This window comes from Castor canadensis, chromosome 4 (assembly GCF_047511655.1).
Source record: "Castor canadensis chromosome 4, mCasCan1.hap1v2, whole genome shotgun sequence".
Taxonomy (NCBI): domain Eukaryota; kingdom Metazoa; phylum Chordata; class Mammalia; order Rodentia; family Castoridae; genus Castor; species Castor canadensis.
In genome coordinates, this window is record NC_133389.1 from 121,190,350 (window position 1) to 121,207,675 (window position 17,326).

General features: G+C 35.2%; 1 protein-coding gene across 3 annotated transcripts in view; it reads left to right on the forward strand.

The window, feature by feature from the left end:
• The first annotated feature begins 7,486 nt into the window (after positions 1-7,486).
• Positions 7,487-17,326, forward strand: part of Xirp2 (xin actin binding repeat containing 2) — an 80,862-nt gene continuing 71,022 nt past the window's right edge. For 2 of the 3 annotated variants that reach the window (XM_074071022.1, XM_074071020.1), the window contains exon 1: positions 7,524-7,680. The gene's annotated coding sequence lies outside the window, so the exon portion shown is untranslated. Of the gene's footprint in view, positions 7,681-17,326 lie in introns of all 3 variants that reach the window. The other variant, XM_074071021.1, reaches the window with a different exon arrangement.

Genomic DNA, 17,326 nt, shown 5'->3' on the forward strand with positions numbered 1-17,326 from the left:
ATTCACCTACAGTTCATTCACTAATACTTTAATCCTAGTCAAATGATACCTGAAGAGCTCATGCCATCTACAATGTCCAAAGGAGATTGCTAAATCCTAATCGTTGGCCCCATATTTTATGTTTGCTAGTTAATTATGTATTTATTCTTTAATTGTAAGAATCTTAGATAGGCCCCTTTGGTCCAAAGATTACAGATCAGATGACTGATATATATTTCAAAGCCTCACCCTTTCTGTCTCTGAGGGTCCTCTCATAGTCCACTTGCCGTCATGCACAAACAGCCTACCTACTGCAGCCATACACTGTGCCCTCACCTGTCAACATGTGAAAGAGCTAATCCCTCTCAAAACTTATCACCCAGCTCATGAAATAGTGGATGGGACTTTTAAATTAGGTCAGGATAAGTAATGTCCCAAATAATGTGAATCTATAGAGTCAGCAGAATTGATTATTACTAACTTTTGTTCTTGGAAATGTTACTTCAATCCTCCACAGTTTTCTTTCTAAGGAATAGTGAAAGCGCCAATGTCTTGGGCTATCTGTGAAAATAAGAGAAAATAAATGTAAATATCTACAGAAACAGCTGGCACATTCCCTTTATGAATTCCAGATATTATTAATTAAGGGGAAATTAAAGGAAAAAGAAAGATTTGCTACCTTTTCTGGAATTTAAAAATAAAAATTTTATGACTATTTTTGGAGCAGTTTTTGCTTTGTAGCAAAACTGAGTAGAAGGGACAAAGATTTCCTACTTACCTATTTCCCACAAGCATAGTTGCAGTTGCCCCTATTATAAAATCCCCCAACAGAATGGTACAGTTTTTACAATTTTGATAAAACTACATTGACACTCCTTAACCACATGAAGTCTATAGTTTATGTTAATGTTCACTCTTGGTATTAAATATCCAATAGATTTACCAAATATATAATGATACACATCCACCCTTATAGTGTCACACAGAAAGATCCTCTGTATTCCACTTATTCATCCTCCTTTAAACCCTGTAAAGAAATAAGTTTTTGTACAGTTTTTCATTGCCTAGAAAGTCATAGAGTATACAGTATGTGTATTTTTCAGACTGGATTTAACATATGTGTAAGTTTTATCCATAGTTTGATAGCTCATTTGGTTTTTATCACTGAATAATGGTTTGTTTTCTGATTATACCAGAGCTTATCCATTCACCAAATGAGATGCTTGGAAGCATCTCAGTTGCTTCCAAGTTTTGGCAGTTTTGAATAGAGCTGCTGTATATATATATGTGCAGGTTTTTGAATGGAAACAAGTTTACAGCTCTTTGGGGTAAATGCCAAACAACTTAATTGTTGGATCATGTAGTTTTGTAAATAATCACTAAGCTGTCTTCCAAAATGGTTCTCCCATTTTGCATTTCCACAGCAGTAAATGATGCTTCCTCTTGCACTACATCCTAATCAACACTTGGTGCTATCAATGTTCTTGATGTCAACCCTTCTAGTAGGTGTGGAGTGGTACCCCACTGTTATTTTAACCCTCATTTCCCTGATGACATATGATGTGGACCACCTTTTTATATGCTTAGTTGACAATTGTATATCTTCTGTAGTGAAGTATTTATTAAGTTTCTTGGCTCATTTAAAATTTTTTACCTCAAAGTACTTTTAAATCAATATTTAAAAATATTAAAATTCTACATACAAATGAGTACCATGTGATATTTCAATACAAACATACTTTGTGCAATGTTCAAATGAGATTAAATGTACGTATTTTCTCAGTCATTTGTCACTTCTATATGATGAAAACTCAGAATCCTTTCTCCTAGCTTTCTGAAATATACAGCAGATTGTTATGATCTATATCCACCATTCTGTATAAAAGCATACTAGAACTTCTTGCTCTTAGCTAACTATAAATCAATACCAGGTGATCAATATTTCCATCAGTACCTCTCCCTACATTCCCCAGACCTTGGCAACAATCATTCTACTCTCAACTTATATATATATATATATATATATATATATATATATATATATATATATATATTTGTTTGTTTGTTTGTTTTTGGATTCTACATAGGAATGAGATCATGTAGTATTTGTCTTTCTGTGCCTGGCTTATTTCACTTAACATAATGATCTTCAGTTACAACTGTGTTATCACAAGTAATAGGATTTCATTCTTTTTATAGCTAGATGTATTCCATTGCATGTAAGTGCCATAAATTCTTCATCCATTCATCAGTTGATGGACACTTGGATTATTTCTATCTCTTGACTACTGTGAATAGTGCTGTAATAAACATGGGAGTGCAGATGTCTCTTCAACATACAGATTTAATTTCCTTTGGATATAGCCAGGAGTAGGATTGCTGGAACATAAGCAGTTCTATTTTTAATTTTTTAAAGAACTTCCCTACTTTTTTTCCATTATTGCTGAACTAATTTACATTCCCACCAACAGTGTGCAGTTGTTCCATTTTCTCCACGCCTTCACCAGCTGGCCCATTTTTTAAATGAGTTGCTTGTTTTCTTATTGTTGAATTTTAGGACTTCTTTGTTTATTTTGGATAACAGCTGTTTGTCAGATATATACTTTGCAACTTTTTTTTCCTGGTCTATGGGTTATCTTTTTATTATCTTATCATGTCTGACACAGAGTGAAAAATTTTAATTTCAATGAAGTTCATCTTGCCCATTCTTTCATTCCTAAACTATGCCATTAGTGGTATATCTAAAAAGTCACTGCCAAATTATACAGCTTTTCTCCTACATTATCTTAAAGGAACTTTATAGTTTCATGTTTTACATATAGTGTTGTGATTCTTTTTAAGTTAATTTTTGTGATGGTTGTAACTTCTGCATCTAGCCTCACTTTCATGTGTATGTCCAATTGTTTTAACACAACTTGTTGAAAAGAGAAATGTTTCATTTGTTGTTTCTCCCAGCTTTATTAAGATATAATTGACATATAAAATTTATATGAATTTGTGGTGTACAATATGATGTTTTATGTATACATTGTAAAATGATTAAGTCAAGTTACTTAATTTATCCATCAACATAAAAGAGAAAAGTTTTAGTTTTTTTGAGCATGGAAGTATGGAATTTATTAAAGCAAGCAAGACAAAAAGAAGCGTAGCTCATGTCAGGTGAGGGAGATCCTGATAGAGGGATGCTGAAAAAGTTTTAATATTAATGAATAAAAAAGAAAGTGAAACAGATGAATTCTTTGATGATGCCTATCCTTTATGTCAGGATTGTCTTCAGCCTCCAAATGATAGAGCCAAGAAAGTAGATGAGGGAGTATAATCACAGTGGAATGCATACACTAATAGGCATACTAAAGGAGCACTTAGAATTTTGAAATTCCCTAATCAGCCAAATTCTATTTCTAGTTATCAAGAGCTCTAAGAATGTGGATTACTAAGTGGACCTAAACTCATATGTCAGTTTTATTTCAAAGGGAAATCTTTAACAATAGTATGACTTTTTAATATGGCACTGGCTTTATGCTGTTAAATTTTCCTTATTAAGCTTTGAATAAGACACAGATCCCAACATGTGAAGAAACCAGTACTCAATTTCAGAAGCAAGTTGAAAAAGTAAGGTGGCACTGTTTTCATTCAGTTAAGCACAAACTGTACAAATATAAATGAATGTAGCTGTGACTTGTCAGTATCATTTGTAAAACAAATGTATTTGAATGAGCTATAGATACATGAATCAAAATGTTGTATTCTATAGATCAAGTAACCCCCATTCAATTTGCAATATAAATGCTCAAACTGAATCTATTTCCTCTCTGCCTGTATTCCAAATCACTAGTCGTATTTTTTATTGTTTCTGATTTACTGTTAAACCATCTATTGAGTTCTTAATTTCTGATTTTGTATTTCTCAATTCTAGAAGGTCTATTATTATGTCATTTTAATTTTTTCACGAAACTCTCCATCTTTTTAAATATTGTTCTATTTTCTTAAATATTTAAATCAATATAATCATTTTAAAGTTATTGTTTGCTAATTTAAACATCTATGATACCTGCTTTCACTCTCTGTAGATTATCATGACAATGTTCTTTCTCATTTCTTGACTGATAGTTTTATAACTATTTATCTGGCCACTATAGAAATCAATATGGAAGTTCCTTAAAACACTAAAAATAAGACTCCCACATGATCCTGCTATACCACTCCTAGGCATATATCCAGAGGAATATATTCCAGAGGAATGTAAGTCTGCATACAATAGACACACCTAGTAAATAGTGTTGCATGTTTATAGCAGAACTATTTATAATAGCCAAGCTAATGGATAAGGATTTTATATCTACATCTATATATCTATATCTATGTATACAAATAATACAATGGAGTATTAATAGAGTATTCAATGGAGCCAAAAGAAGAATGAAATTATGTAACTTTCAAGAAAATGGAAATCATCAAGTTAAGCAAAATAAGTCAGATTCAAAAAAAAAATACTGCATTTTTCTCTTATATGTGAGTTGTAGCTATTAAAAACACATGAAAGTCAAATGGAAATTATTTGGGGGTAAAGGTTCTAGTGGGAAGACAGGGGTGATAACAGAGGATAAACATGACCAAAGGACATTGCACACATGTATAAAAATGTCATAGTGCAACACATTATTTTGTACAATTAGCAAAAGCTAATAAAAAGGTCAAGCATTGCATATTCAGAAACAAGAAGGAAAAGCTTCAGATGGTGTCACTTTACCAAAGAGGTTCAACCTTCCCTCTGTTAGGCAGATGGAATATAAGGGGAGACAGGGGCTGACCACTATAATTTTGGGTTTCATTGAAAATCTTTAGATCCTTTCCTTCCAACTCTGAGATAACAAGAATCTCTGCTTGATTCTTTCAAGGTCCTTGGCTTCTATATTTGGCCTCACACCCAGTGAAAATTCAGAGTTTGCTGATTATCTTGAGAGGGTGATTGGCTATGTTTGAGATAAATCTAATCACCAACTTTACCATCCCAATTTTGATAGATGCCAAAATTCATTGCTGGTTTATCTGTGTTCTGTCAGGGGCCAAGATAGAATCCTCAGCCTCTAGCTAAGCCAGACTGCCAAACACCTCCAGGGACAAGGCAGTTGTTGCAGATTATTTTTATTTTTATTTTTTTGAGTGCGACTGGGGTTTGAACTCAGTGCTTCAATCTTGCAAAGCAGGTACTCTACTGCTTGAGCCACACCTCCAGTCCATTTTTTGCTATGGTTATTTTGGAGATGGGATGTTGCAAACTATTTGCCCAGTGCGGCCTTGAGCCAAGATTCTCTCTATTTGAACTCCCAAGTAACTTGGATTATAGACATGAGCACCAGCACCTGGCTATTGCAGATTATTTTGGAGTTAATTCAATTCATTTCTTCATTTGAGGATATCAGCTACTAACTATCCTCCTCATAGACGCTTGTCTGCTGAGCATTAGAAAAACATGAGTTATTCCACTTTGCTTTTCTGTGTTTGGGCTTAAAATTGTATCCTGCTATCTATGAGATTTTAGAACATAGTGGGTATGTTGGGGAAAAACAGAATTTGAAGTCCCTCTACTCTGCAATTTTATCATGCCAGATTCAGGTCATGGCCAAAAAAACTTCTACTGTTTTTCTGTCTTCCAGAAGCAATATTCTTCTTGAGCCAAGCTTAAGTTCACTATTTGCATCCAAAATTGGCAAGTATTTCTAGAATAAGCTTTAAATCTTTAGTTTAGGTTCTTCTCTTTCTTGAATTTTGCTCCCTTTGGTTCTTATTGGTTTGGTTGACCCCTGATGCCTAGTATATATTATCTCTGTGACTGATCCAGGGTTTCTAATTGCTGTCTGTGGGAGCACAGACCTGACATTAATTACTCCATCCCATAAGAACAACTCATGTAGGTTTCAGTTGATTCCTGCACACTTTTTAATAGGTGCAGATGAGGTATCTAGTATGATTTAGATAGAGAGTAAAGTTTTCCATTTGAACGCTAAGTTCTTGATACAAGGAATTGCCTTATGGATCTTTCTACCTATAAACTTATACATCTATCACCCATCCATCCATTGATCCATTAGTCAATCCTGTTTACAGTAATTCCATGATAATGATAATGGATTATATCACAGAAGACAATTGGTATCAAAGCTGTGTTGACATCTTGTGTTAACTCAGCATTGTCCAGTTGAACTTCCAGCAGTGACAGAAACATTCTATAGCTTCACTAATGAGTACCACAAGCTAAATATGGAGACTGAATACTTGAAATGCACCTACTACAATTGAGGAACTGAATTTTTAATGTTATTTAATTTTGATCAATTAAAATTTAAGTGTTCACATGCCCATATCATACTGGGCAGTACAACTCCAGACGGATTATATTGGTTCCTAAGCCTGGAAAACCTTGTGGAGTATTCAGGGAGACAATTTCAGAAAACATTTCTTAGAGTTAAGAAGCTGCACTGTCACTTCTTGACCTACTTTTTAAATAGAAACCGATATTGTATAGGGAGAAAAATGCATATCCTCATCTTTATTACTAAATAATATAGTAAATAGCCTACTTGTAAGTATTTTGTATGAAATAAAGAGTATATAAATAAGGTACTTTCCTCAAGTTGGAGAGCATTTTCCTTTTTTTATTTGGGTTTGTTGTGTGCAGCTGGATGCACACAGGAACACCACACTATATACAATGAAAAGCTGTTATTTTATATTTACTAAGAATGCATTTGATGTTGGCATTGTGGAACTAAGTGGCAATCCTAGTTGACTTCCCCTCTCTTCCCCTGAGTCAGGCTGACAGGATGTGCTGAGTAAGCAGGGTGGCAGCAAAGGATATTTAATATGATTCTCTCCGGAGCATGTGAGGTGACTCCTTCTCCTCCTGCTCTTCCTCATGCCAAATGATTTAAAGCAAGTACTAATGGCCAGGAGTCATAGTCTAAGTGTATTCTTTATTACCTCCAGAACTCCTCACTCCTCTTCCTTGACTTTTTCAACCAAAAGAGCAATTCCTTTATTTATATAAAAGCTAGAATTCTGCTTTTGCTTTATATAAGGAGTCTCAAAAAGCAAACCAATATTTTACATAGCTAAGAACATTGTGTGAAATAAAAGCAATGACCCTCTTCCCAATAGAATAAATTGGAATTTTTCTACCTACTTTTTCATATTTTTGGCCCCTTAAATGATTGAAATTATTTTAAAAGTGCAGGTAACTCAAGGGATTTATTCCTCTGCTTCCTCCTCAGTGCTGGTTGTGTTTTTAGTTCTTGTTGGAAAGTTCAAAATTGGCTTAGTGGTCGTGGCTGCAGAAGGACTTTTGATTGACTGCACATGTGTTAAAGCCATGCATACATTAATTACCAGGACACTGTGAAGCAGCAGGCCCTCAGAGACACACTTATGAAAAGAGTGGTTGACTCAGGCCCCACCTATACAGAGCTCAGTTCCTAAAAATAGGTGTCAAGTTGCATCCTTTAGACACATGGCTAAAATAAATTCAGCCGTCCTATCTCCTTTCTTCATAGACCCTTTGGTGGAGCTGGACTCCACTCTACTGATTGCTTTCAGGGGACTGGGAAATTTGCTGTACATGGAACAAGGGAGGAAACTACCCAGTGAAAAACTGTAAGGATATATGACATTTGTACAAACGTGGGGTTAAGTCTTTCACAAAAGGTATGTGTAGTATAGTCATTGATATGTGTGTGCTTACAAGGTTGTAAAATGTTCTTGCTAGTCACTAAAGATCAATGAAGATGTTAGGTCAAGTTTTCTTCATTACTAAAGAAAATACTCAGTTGGATTTTGTTTTGTGGTCATATTATTGCCTTATATTATGAAATTTAGGAGTTTATACATTAATCTCTGCAAAAAAGCATTTCTCATATTTAATATAGAAGAATATTGAACTCAACTTAATCAACAGTTGCAAGTTAAAAGTATAGTACAACCTACATCTAAAAAACTGAAAAATAATTTGTCATTTATGATTATAAATTGAATGAATATAGTAAGAAAACTGTATTTCATGGAATTTGGTGAGACAAAGGAAAAGTTTGAAATATTTTCAGTCATTGTGGCTTGCTTAGGGAAATAAAGGAAAATTATTCTTTTCCAGACTTAGTTTGATTTTGTAGTTCTTGCTCCAAACTATGGGCTCCAGCCATGGGCCCATCTCCTCTGGGAGTTTTACTGGAGTAAAGATTAAAGAATCAGGTTTTTACATGTTTTGCAGAATTAAGAAAAGCACTGCCAGTTGAATCTGCCAGCCCTAATTATAGTGACTACAAACTTAAATAGAGAAGACTGAGCTTACACTTTGAAGGTATCATGCCCTATATACTGTTTCAAATGGATTTTTTTCTGTCTTCGATTGCCTGTGAACACCTTAATTTGGTCCTGTTGTGCCTTAAGTGTTTAGATATTAAGAGGCTGATGTGATTTGGGAAAGACATTGTAACAGAATCTCCTAAGACACATCTAAAAGCAAGGACACTTTAAGATTACATAATGTAGAGTTTAAATTTAGCTAGCTGGTGCTGAACTGAAAGATATTTTATTTTTACCAGAGCTCTATTTGGTCACTGACAAGCTGTAGGTTGTTTGAATTATTTTAAAATTTTATGTGCAAGTGCCAAAGGACAAGTAAAATATTTACCTCAACTATATTCAGAGCCATGAATTTTTATATGAAAAAGCACCTGTTTAGGGTTTAGAAGATATAACTGGTGACTGGCAAAGGTACTGGGAACAAAAATTAGAAAGTACTGAATTTTATGCTTAAATATTTCTCTGCTCCTCTGCCTTGTCTTTGAGTATTTTTCCTTCTTACTAGCAACATAGAAACTAACAACTAGACCCATTTTTAAATGTCAGTCAGCATTTCAGATGTCTGCAATCTGGCACAGTGCCAGCTGTTTGGACTGAATGCTTCTGCTTTCATGGCGTATTAGGTATCTTGAAGGTACAGCTTCTCTCAAACACCTGAAAAATGAAAGTACACATTCTCTAATGATCACAGAGGGCTCTACTTCAGAACATGTTCTTGCAGAATGTCAGCCTCATGTCTTTTGTGATTACAGAGGAAGAGGAGGGTAGTCTTTCTTAGGTCTGCTTTTGGATAAAAAGTACATCGAGTTCATGGGTAATTTATTGTTGCTTACAGAAATAACTGCCCGCTATTCACTCACTTCCAGCATTCTGCCTCTCACTTTATATTTGCCACAACCAGAAAACTTCTGCACAGCACTGTTCTTTTCACTCGATACACATACCACTTATGATGAAATAATTTGGTGTTGGACTTCCCTGGTAACTTCAGTTCTGGTAATTAATATTGCACACTCATTCACATACTCACACAAACACTCATGCACACAACTCTGAGTTTTAAAAGGGACTGTTTTGTAAGGCCTGTTTAATAGGGAGTAGTCATGTCTAGATTCAGTAATTTATAGAGCAGGGTAAACACTTAATGAGTGCCTGGCAGTTAATTCCAAGATTTTTGATTGAGCAATCTGTGAGGGACAGAACTTAATTGGCATTACTCTGTCCTTTTTATTTGCTTCCCACATCCTCTTTTCAAAGTATTGGAGTTACATTTTGAAACCTAATTAAATTGCAATTTGTTTCTTCCTGTTTCTGAAATAAACACATGTTCATTCAAATCACACATTCACTTCTTGCAGAGTGGTGAGTAACCTCGGCCTTTTCTGATTCAGAAAAGACTTTTTTAGAACTGTAATTTATTCCATGTAGGTGCATGGTCCTTATATGACTGTGTGGTATGTTGTATTGTCTGTTTCCAATCACTACTTTGAATACCAAATGTTGTGTCTTTTCCAACAGCAAGCAATTCGCCAACACTAACTGGACATCCCACCATTCAATTCAGTTCTGACACTAACTCTCAGACTTGGCAAAGGCCCTAGTGGTTTTAGGCTCAGTCACATAGACTTCCCCTACTTCAGATAGGAAGAGCCCAGACCTATACACTTATGTCCTGCTGACTATTGACTGTCGCCCCCAATCCCCTCCTCAGGTCTGATACTTATTAGAATGGCTCACATGACTCAGCAGCATATTCCACTTATTACAAACTGATGTATTATAATGGGTACAATCTAGCTACAGCAAAATAGAAGAGATGCATAGGGCAAAGCAGACTGTGGGAAATGGGGAACCATAGAGCTGTCTTCTCCATGACACTTTGATGTGTTCAAGGTTAAACCAACACTCTTGAGAAGGAATCTCTGAAATTAAAGGGCTTATTGATCTGTTGCAGCTGCTAGCCAGAAAAAGGACCAGGTCCTGGGACGGATTCCCAGAAGTACCAACAGCAAGACTAGATAGCAGTTACAGAATTGTCTGCCAGACCTAGCCCTTAGGACATTTTTATAGTGAAAACTTGGGGAAGGGGCATGTAGGTTGTTTATACATAAAGCCTGCATTTGGCTTTAGATCAAAGGTGCCAGGATCATGCAGAACAGAGAAGGCTTTGGGGTAGGACAGCTCATAAAGACAGCTAGTGCTTTCTGGGTTGGTTGGGACTGTAAGCAGGATAGAAAGGCTCCTAAGGGGTCAGCAATATGGGGTTTGGGGTCAAGCTTTTTAACATCTATTCAGAAATGAAAAATAATCCTCTATCTGCTTCTGGCAATACTGTTAGCTGGTAACTTTTCTGATCTCTCTTCTCTGCTATTCTCTGGCCTTGGCAATTAAACTTAGGACATCTCGGACTTTTTCTCTTATGATCAGCTACCCAGAAACTAACAAAATCTATCATTTAGGTTTCATGGAGGAAATCAATCTGCAGTCTCTCTCCCCTTCTTAGAGGTAGGAGGTAGGGATGAAAGTGCTAATTCTCTCATCCTTGGATTCATTTTTGTGGCAAGCAGAACCAATTCTGAAGCCACTCCCGCTCCCCAATCCTACCCCACCTCACTTGTCACGAACTATTCCACTACTATATAAAAAAGGCACCATCGCCCAGGAGACTTTAAGGATTTCTGTGTCAGAAACCAGGAAGAAAGAGCAAATATTTGTTTTTGGTATATCATGAATGTCTACAATGTGGTCTTCTTCTTCTTTCAAATGCCATTTATAAACTCCAGATTAAAGATTTCATAGTATTTATTTTCCTAATCATTAGAATCCATCTCTCATGAATTTAACTAACCTGAGCATTTTTTCATTTGTACAATATAGTTAGTAAGGGCGTAAACTAGGCAATGAAAAGAATAAAGGTTTTCTTAAGACAAATCAGCAAATTCAAATATTTGATACATCAAATGACAACGGGTCTATATTTAATGACTTTGGGGACTTTCTGTCTCATTGATGGCATAAAAATAATCTGTGAGCTGCACAGTAAGTAATCTAAATTCCTGGTAGAGTAGTTGCACTTCTTAAAATATTACCAAAGATAAAAGTAATTATGACATAGATGACACAAAGCAAAGAACCTTAGTCATTATTTGCTTCAAGTCCTTTATGTTCTAGATGAAGAAAACAACATATTAGAACATTAACTAGTAGCTGATAGAGGGTTTAAGCACAGAGATCTAGCAACAAAGTCCACATCATTTTGTAAATCTTTGTGCCATAATATCAACTCACCCTCTCCCACATGACCTGGGAATCATTTCAAGGGAGATTTTGACAAAATCTTATTTTAACAGCCATAACCTTTTATTGTTTTTCATTTTGCATTTCATGATTTTCTTAAAATCAGAACAAATTTTATAAAAGAAAACCTGATCACATATTCTGTTAAAAGTCAAAGGATGATGACTGGCTTATTTGTAAATTTTACTAAATGTTTGTGATCATCTTCTTTGTTAGATGAGATCCCCTCCCTCAGCCCCCACTGTCTTGTCTTTGGACACTTGTCATTTTTCACTGCTTTTTTTGGCAAGCCCTCATGTGTAGCCCTTTAATGCTTTTATAATTGTACACAGGATATTTCCTTGTCTTGAGCACAATGATTTAGGTATGTCTTATTGCTCAAAAGTAAATAATTGCCAAATTGCTCCAGGCCTACATATGACTTAAAATAAATATAATATTAAGAGTTAATTTTGGCAAGTCTCTCTGTTAGTCAAAGATCCAGTAACTCTTTTCCCCCCAAAATCTGGTTGTTACCAACAAAGAAAAGCTAACAACAACAACAACAACAACAAAATCTCATGTCACATGTTTAAGAGCACAGTTTGAGATTATAGCTTCAAATCACATGCTTAGTCTTTTTCAAAAGTTCAATAAAGGTGGAATGAATATAAAATAATGTTCAAATAACAATGATTACCTTTATTTTACTTTTAATTTATAGGAACTCAATCACATTGTAATGAGTTGTAGGTAGATATCACATTATGAAGTACATGGGTTTTTGAAAATTGTGTGCATTGAATTTTGTTCAGTCACATTTAAAATATTTAATTGCATTATAATGTCATAAGCAATTTATCAGTATCTCTGTTGTTGATTTTTTGTCTGTTTTTAGTCAGCCTTCTCATAATAAGAAATGGGATTTATGTTCTTTAACTACTAAGCCATTTAGACAAATAATTAGAAGTTTATAAACAACTATAGTGATTAAGTGCTCCAGGGAAACAGTGAAAATCTTTTTATAAAGTTAAAGCTTGCTTATTGATTTATCAGTTTTGTATGTGGAATTTTTGAATGTCCACTCAAGAGTTATATTAACAAGATGGAATATTCTGAAAGGGACTGAATGAAATAAGTTTGTTCATAGAATTAAAGGTTGTCTGTTTCGCTACAAGCTTTGTTTAAAATTCACTTCCTCTGCTCCTGTTGAATCAGAGCCATTATCCTAAACACAACATAGGACAGAAGGCAACTGTTTGTCTACTAAGGTAAAGTCCCCCAGCAGCCTCCAATCAGAAAACAGGGGAGATGGCAAGGAATGCATAAAGGAAAACCATGGGCAGTAATCACTCCTTCTCTCCTCTGCACCATTCCAGGCCAGGATGCTCAGAGTGGAAATAAGTCTTCGATAGGGCCATAACTTTTCCGTAGGACTCACACTAGTTCTCTAAGTCCTGGAGGACTCTGGACTCTGAACCACTTTTTTTAGGAATGGAACTGTACTAGCACATGTCTGCTTTCATTCACTGACTCATTCTTGCATGGAATGATTTCAAGATTCATCAACCTTCCATCATCCAGAGCTGGACAATACCCACACCTTTACTCGGTAAAATTTAGAGAAATAAAATTTGGGAGGCATGTTTATATCTAAGTAATATACCCTTTTATTTCTCAAAAGGTCTAATCTGCCTGTTGAAGTTGTCAATTCAAAACTACTATTTATAGTTTCCAATGACCATTTGTAAATAGAAGCAATAAATTATTATATGTTTCATTTCAATTTTTACCAATTTCATTTACTTTACCATTTCAGCCTACTTGGCTTCAACTTCATAACTGTGCCATTATGCTATGTTATTGCCATGTCTTTCAATTATGCTCAAGTATCCTCACATACATACACAATATGTAGTATATGTATGCATATGTACGTATGTATATATAAATATTCTCAGTAAAGTATAGTGCTACCTGTGCTTCCATATAGTTCTCTATTTCTTTCATATTCTCAAAGTCTACTTGGATGTTAAAAGAATGATGAGTAGTCTGCAAATAACCACCATTATCCACAATGTCGTCTATGATGACATCTTCTTTTATTTTTGTATAATAGTGAGTAAAGAGCCTGACATAGAATTTTATAAATATTTGTATTGAGAAAGTATAAAGGTAAGTCTTAATAAAAATAGAGATTCCTATACAATTATTCTTCTAGGGGTAGATATTAAAAATATTCCAGGGGTTGATATAGAAAATGTCATTATTAGTACCATCTTCACATTTTGATCAATCCTTGAAATTAGAAAGATTTTATACATGCTGTATTATGCTTTTGCTTTCTGTCTGTCTCTAAACCGTCTTTCTTTATATTTCATTTTTATGAAAGACCTGTAGAATATCTTTCTTGATGCCAGAATGAAACCATCCATGAAATGTTTGAAGTGCCTTCATTTTAACAGAATGACAAGGCATCATCTCCTAGAGCCAAAGAAAGTTCCAAATGAACTTTCCCCACTAGAAATGCAGTCATATTAACCCTAATAGGCTGAACACAGACTAGAACCACCTTTTTGGGTTTGAATTCTGGCTCTCAACACTTACTTACTAATTAACCTTGGACAGATTAACAACTGACTCATTTCCTCATATGAAAATAGATATGCTAATAGTATTTGTCTGATAGGGCTGTTCTGAGGATTAAGTAAATTCATTTTTGGTTTTAGTTTTGGTTTTGGATTTTTGAAACAGGGTCTCCATATGTTTCCCAGGATGGCCTTTGTCCCTGGATCCTCCTGCCTCAGCCTCCCATGCCACCATGCCCAGCTTTGTATTTGTAAAGCAACTAAAACATTAGTGCCTGACACACAGTGCTGCATAAGCTTTTGTCATTAATATCACTATTATTGCCAATTAAATGTGAGGCTATGTAGTAATAACCATTATTAATATATTCCCAGGGAATAAGATAAGAATGGAGAGCACCAAGTTACCCTGCATGTGGAATGTTCAAAATAGCAATACATGAAAAACAGTTTAAGAAAGAAAATTTTCTGTCTGATTAAAAAGTGTCTTTAAAGTCTTCCTTACTTTTCACAGATGTGCTGTTCAGCTCAAATTAAATTTCTGTCCTCTCTGGAGTTGTAGAAAGTTATTAGTACTTTCTTTCAATTATAATTGTTCCATCTTTTAAACAAATGACCTTTTTGTTATTCTTGTTGTTGTCAGCACCACATTACTTTAAATTAGGGGGAAAAAAGAATTTTTCAACCCTTCAGTCCTAATGATTCCATCTCTTTCTGAAAGAGCTGCTCATAGCCACATTTGAAACTCGTCACTATTTTGACCTAGTTCTTGAAATCAAAATAAAATCTCTAATCACAATTTGCACTTCAGTATGTCTGCCACTTTCCCTTTTTAATGGAAACTAATCTTGACTCACAGATACTCTCAGCATGTCCTGACTGTAGACATTTCTGACTTTTTTTTCCTCATTTTCTGTCTTGGAAAGAAATGAAGGACAGCTCTTAGTCAGGATGGGAGACCAGACTGTTTATCTTGAGAACCTAAAGAAGTAAAGGCAAAGGAGAATCAAATTATTGAAAAGAAAGCAAAATATAATGAGCCAATGAAATGGTGCAATTCATGAGGTTCAAGGTAAACAGGAAGCTAAAGTATAAACAGGAAAAAAATCATAACATGAAAAGTTAAGGGGCAAGATAGGATAAGGCCTAGAATAGACTAGGGCATGTTTCATAATGAAGGTCAAGAACAATTCAGATGTCTTGGAAGTTCCCATTCTGGATTTCAGGGTTAGTTTTGAAGAGCCATGTTAGACCCAATGCCTACTCAGCCTGGGACCTCCTATCAGCATTATCAGCAGAGTTTCCATTGATTCTCTGTCTCACTTGTCCTCACACATTGGTCTAAATTCACTTTATGGAAATCCAATTCAATCTTTCCCCATAATCTGCTACTTTTATTCCAGTCTCCAAACTGCTGTGTGTGCGTGTATGTGTGTTAGATCAAGGTTCATGGGTTTGCACATACACTAATATTCAACAATCATTTTATTCACTTCTAATTAACTCCTTATTACTTTCATCATTATCCCCGACAATCCCAGATTGTTCCCTATTTTAATATACAAGTAGAAATTTTGAGAATGGAAACAAGTTTGTGTATAAAAAGCCACGCTGTATTTTTACAGTTTTGTCAACATAAGATCAAGGCTTAGTTACTAGACATGTAATTGGATGTAACATGGACAAAGCAAAACAGATAGAGTGTGGGTAACAAGACAGAAAAGGCAAATTGGGGATAAAGCCCTGGAGATGATAGATTATTAGGTGTCAGGAAGAACTTGTGTGTCTCGGGAGATGGGAGACTGGTCACAATGGATGTATAACATTTGTCTCTGGTCTAAGCTACTGACTGATTCTATGCTCAGGTCTGAGATTTTATAAAGAATGGTACAGACAGTGTTGTAAAGCATCAGCATTTAGAATTCTTCCTCTGTGATACACTCTTTTATGGCAGCCAAGTGTCAGGCTTGGTGAGGTTTATGGCATTTTCCTGAGGCCCTGCTCTGTTAGTGAACAGGACCCAGGGCTTTGTGCCACATCTGCTTTCCTTGGCAGGCTTCCAACTCAAATGTGCACTGGGACATCCTTAAAACCTACTGAGGCTCACAAAACAAGAAGAATACTGATTCTGATTATATGGCCCTTCAAAGAATAATGTGTGTGTGTGTCCATGCATGTGTACCCATGCTCTAGCTTTATATGTTTTGTCTGTACTTAGCTTGCTGGACTGAGGTTTCTGGACTGAAACGTGTTGAGGACATGAATGTTTGGGGAACTTTTTTACTTATAACATGTTTTTAATTGCATTCTGCAGCTGTATAATAACAGGAGAAATTCTGGCAGAAATTAAATTTGGCAGAAGGCCCAAATTTGACTCCTTTCACTTTCCAAACAAAGATTTTTGCACAGTTCTAATTTTTACCTGTTTATGTGTTACCTGCTGAGCATTTTGGGTGATGAGCTGGATTTCTTTGTGGGAGACTCACAAGTTCATAAGCAAGGCATTTATTTTTGCTCTCTCCTGGAAGCTCTAAACCCAACTTTCACATAACTTCTCTGTTGCTTCATAACTTCTGTTGCAGAATTTTCTACTCTTCAAAAAAAAATTAGGACAGAAAAGGCAAGAAAATCTGTCAACAAGAACCATTAAAAGATGGGCATTGAAGTTTGCAATATTGTTTTAAGACAAATTCATTCAATAAGTGTTTAATGGGCACCTACTGTATATAAAGTTATTAGGTTAATTATTAAATACTTGTGAAAATAGCCACTTTAATCTAAAACATCAGTTTGCTTCTTTGGCAATCTAGGAATTTTAGTTCCAGGTAATAATAAAAATTTAATAATCAATTCTGCAAACATGTCAAGGACCCTGCCACTTGCTATTAGGGAAAGCACATGCTTTAGACATAGTTTGTACTTTTGCCATCTTTACATGACAGCTTCTTAGGAGCTTTTCTGGCCACTGTGTGATGAGCAGCTGTTCATGCTGACAATGTGTGTATTGCCATTTTGCAAATGGATAAACTTAAAAATTCTTTATCTATAATCAAGATAGAAATGGTTATGTAGCTTACTATATTTAGAGATAACAACTGATGCTGAGTTGACAGCAAGTAGTTGATAAT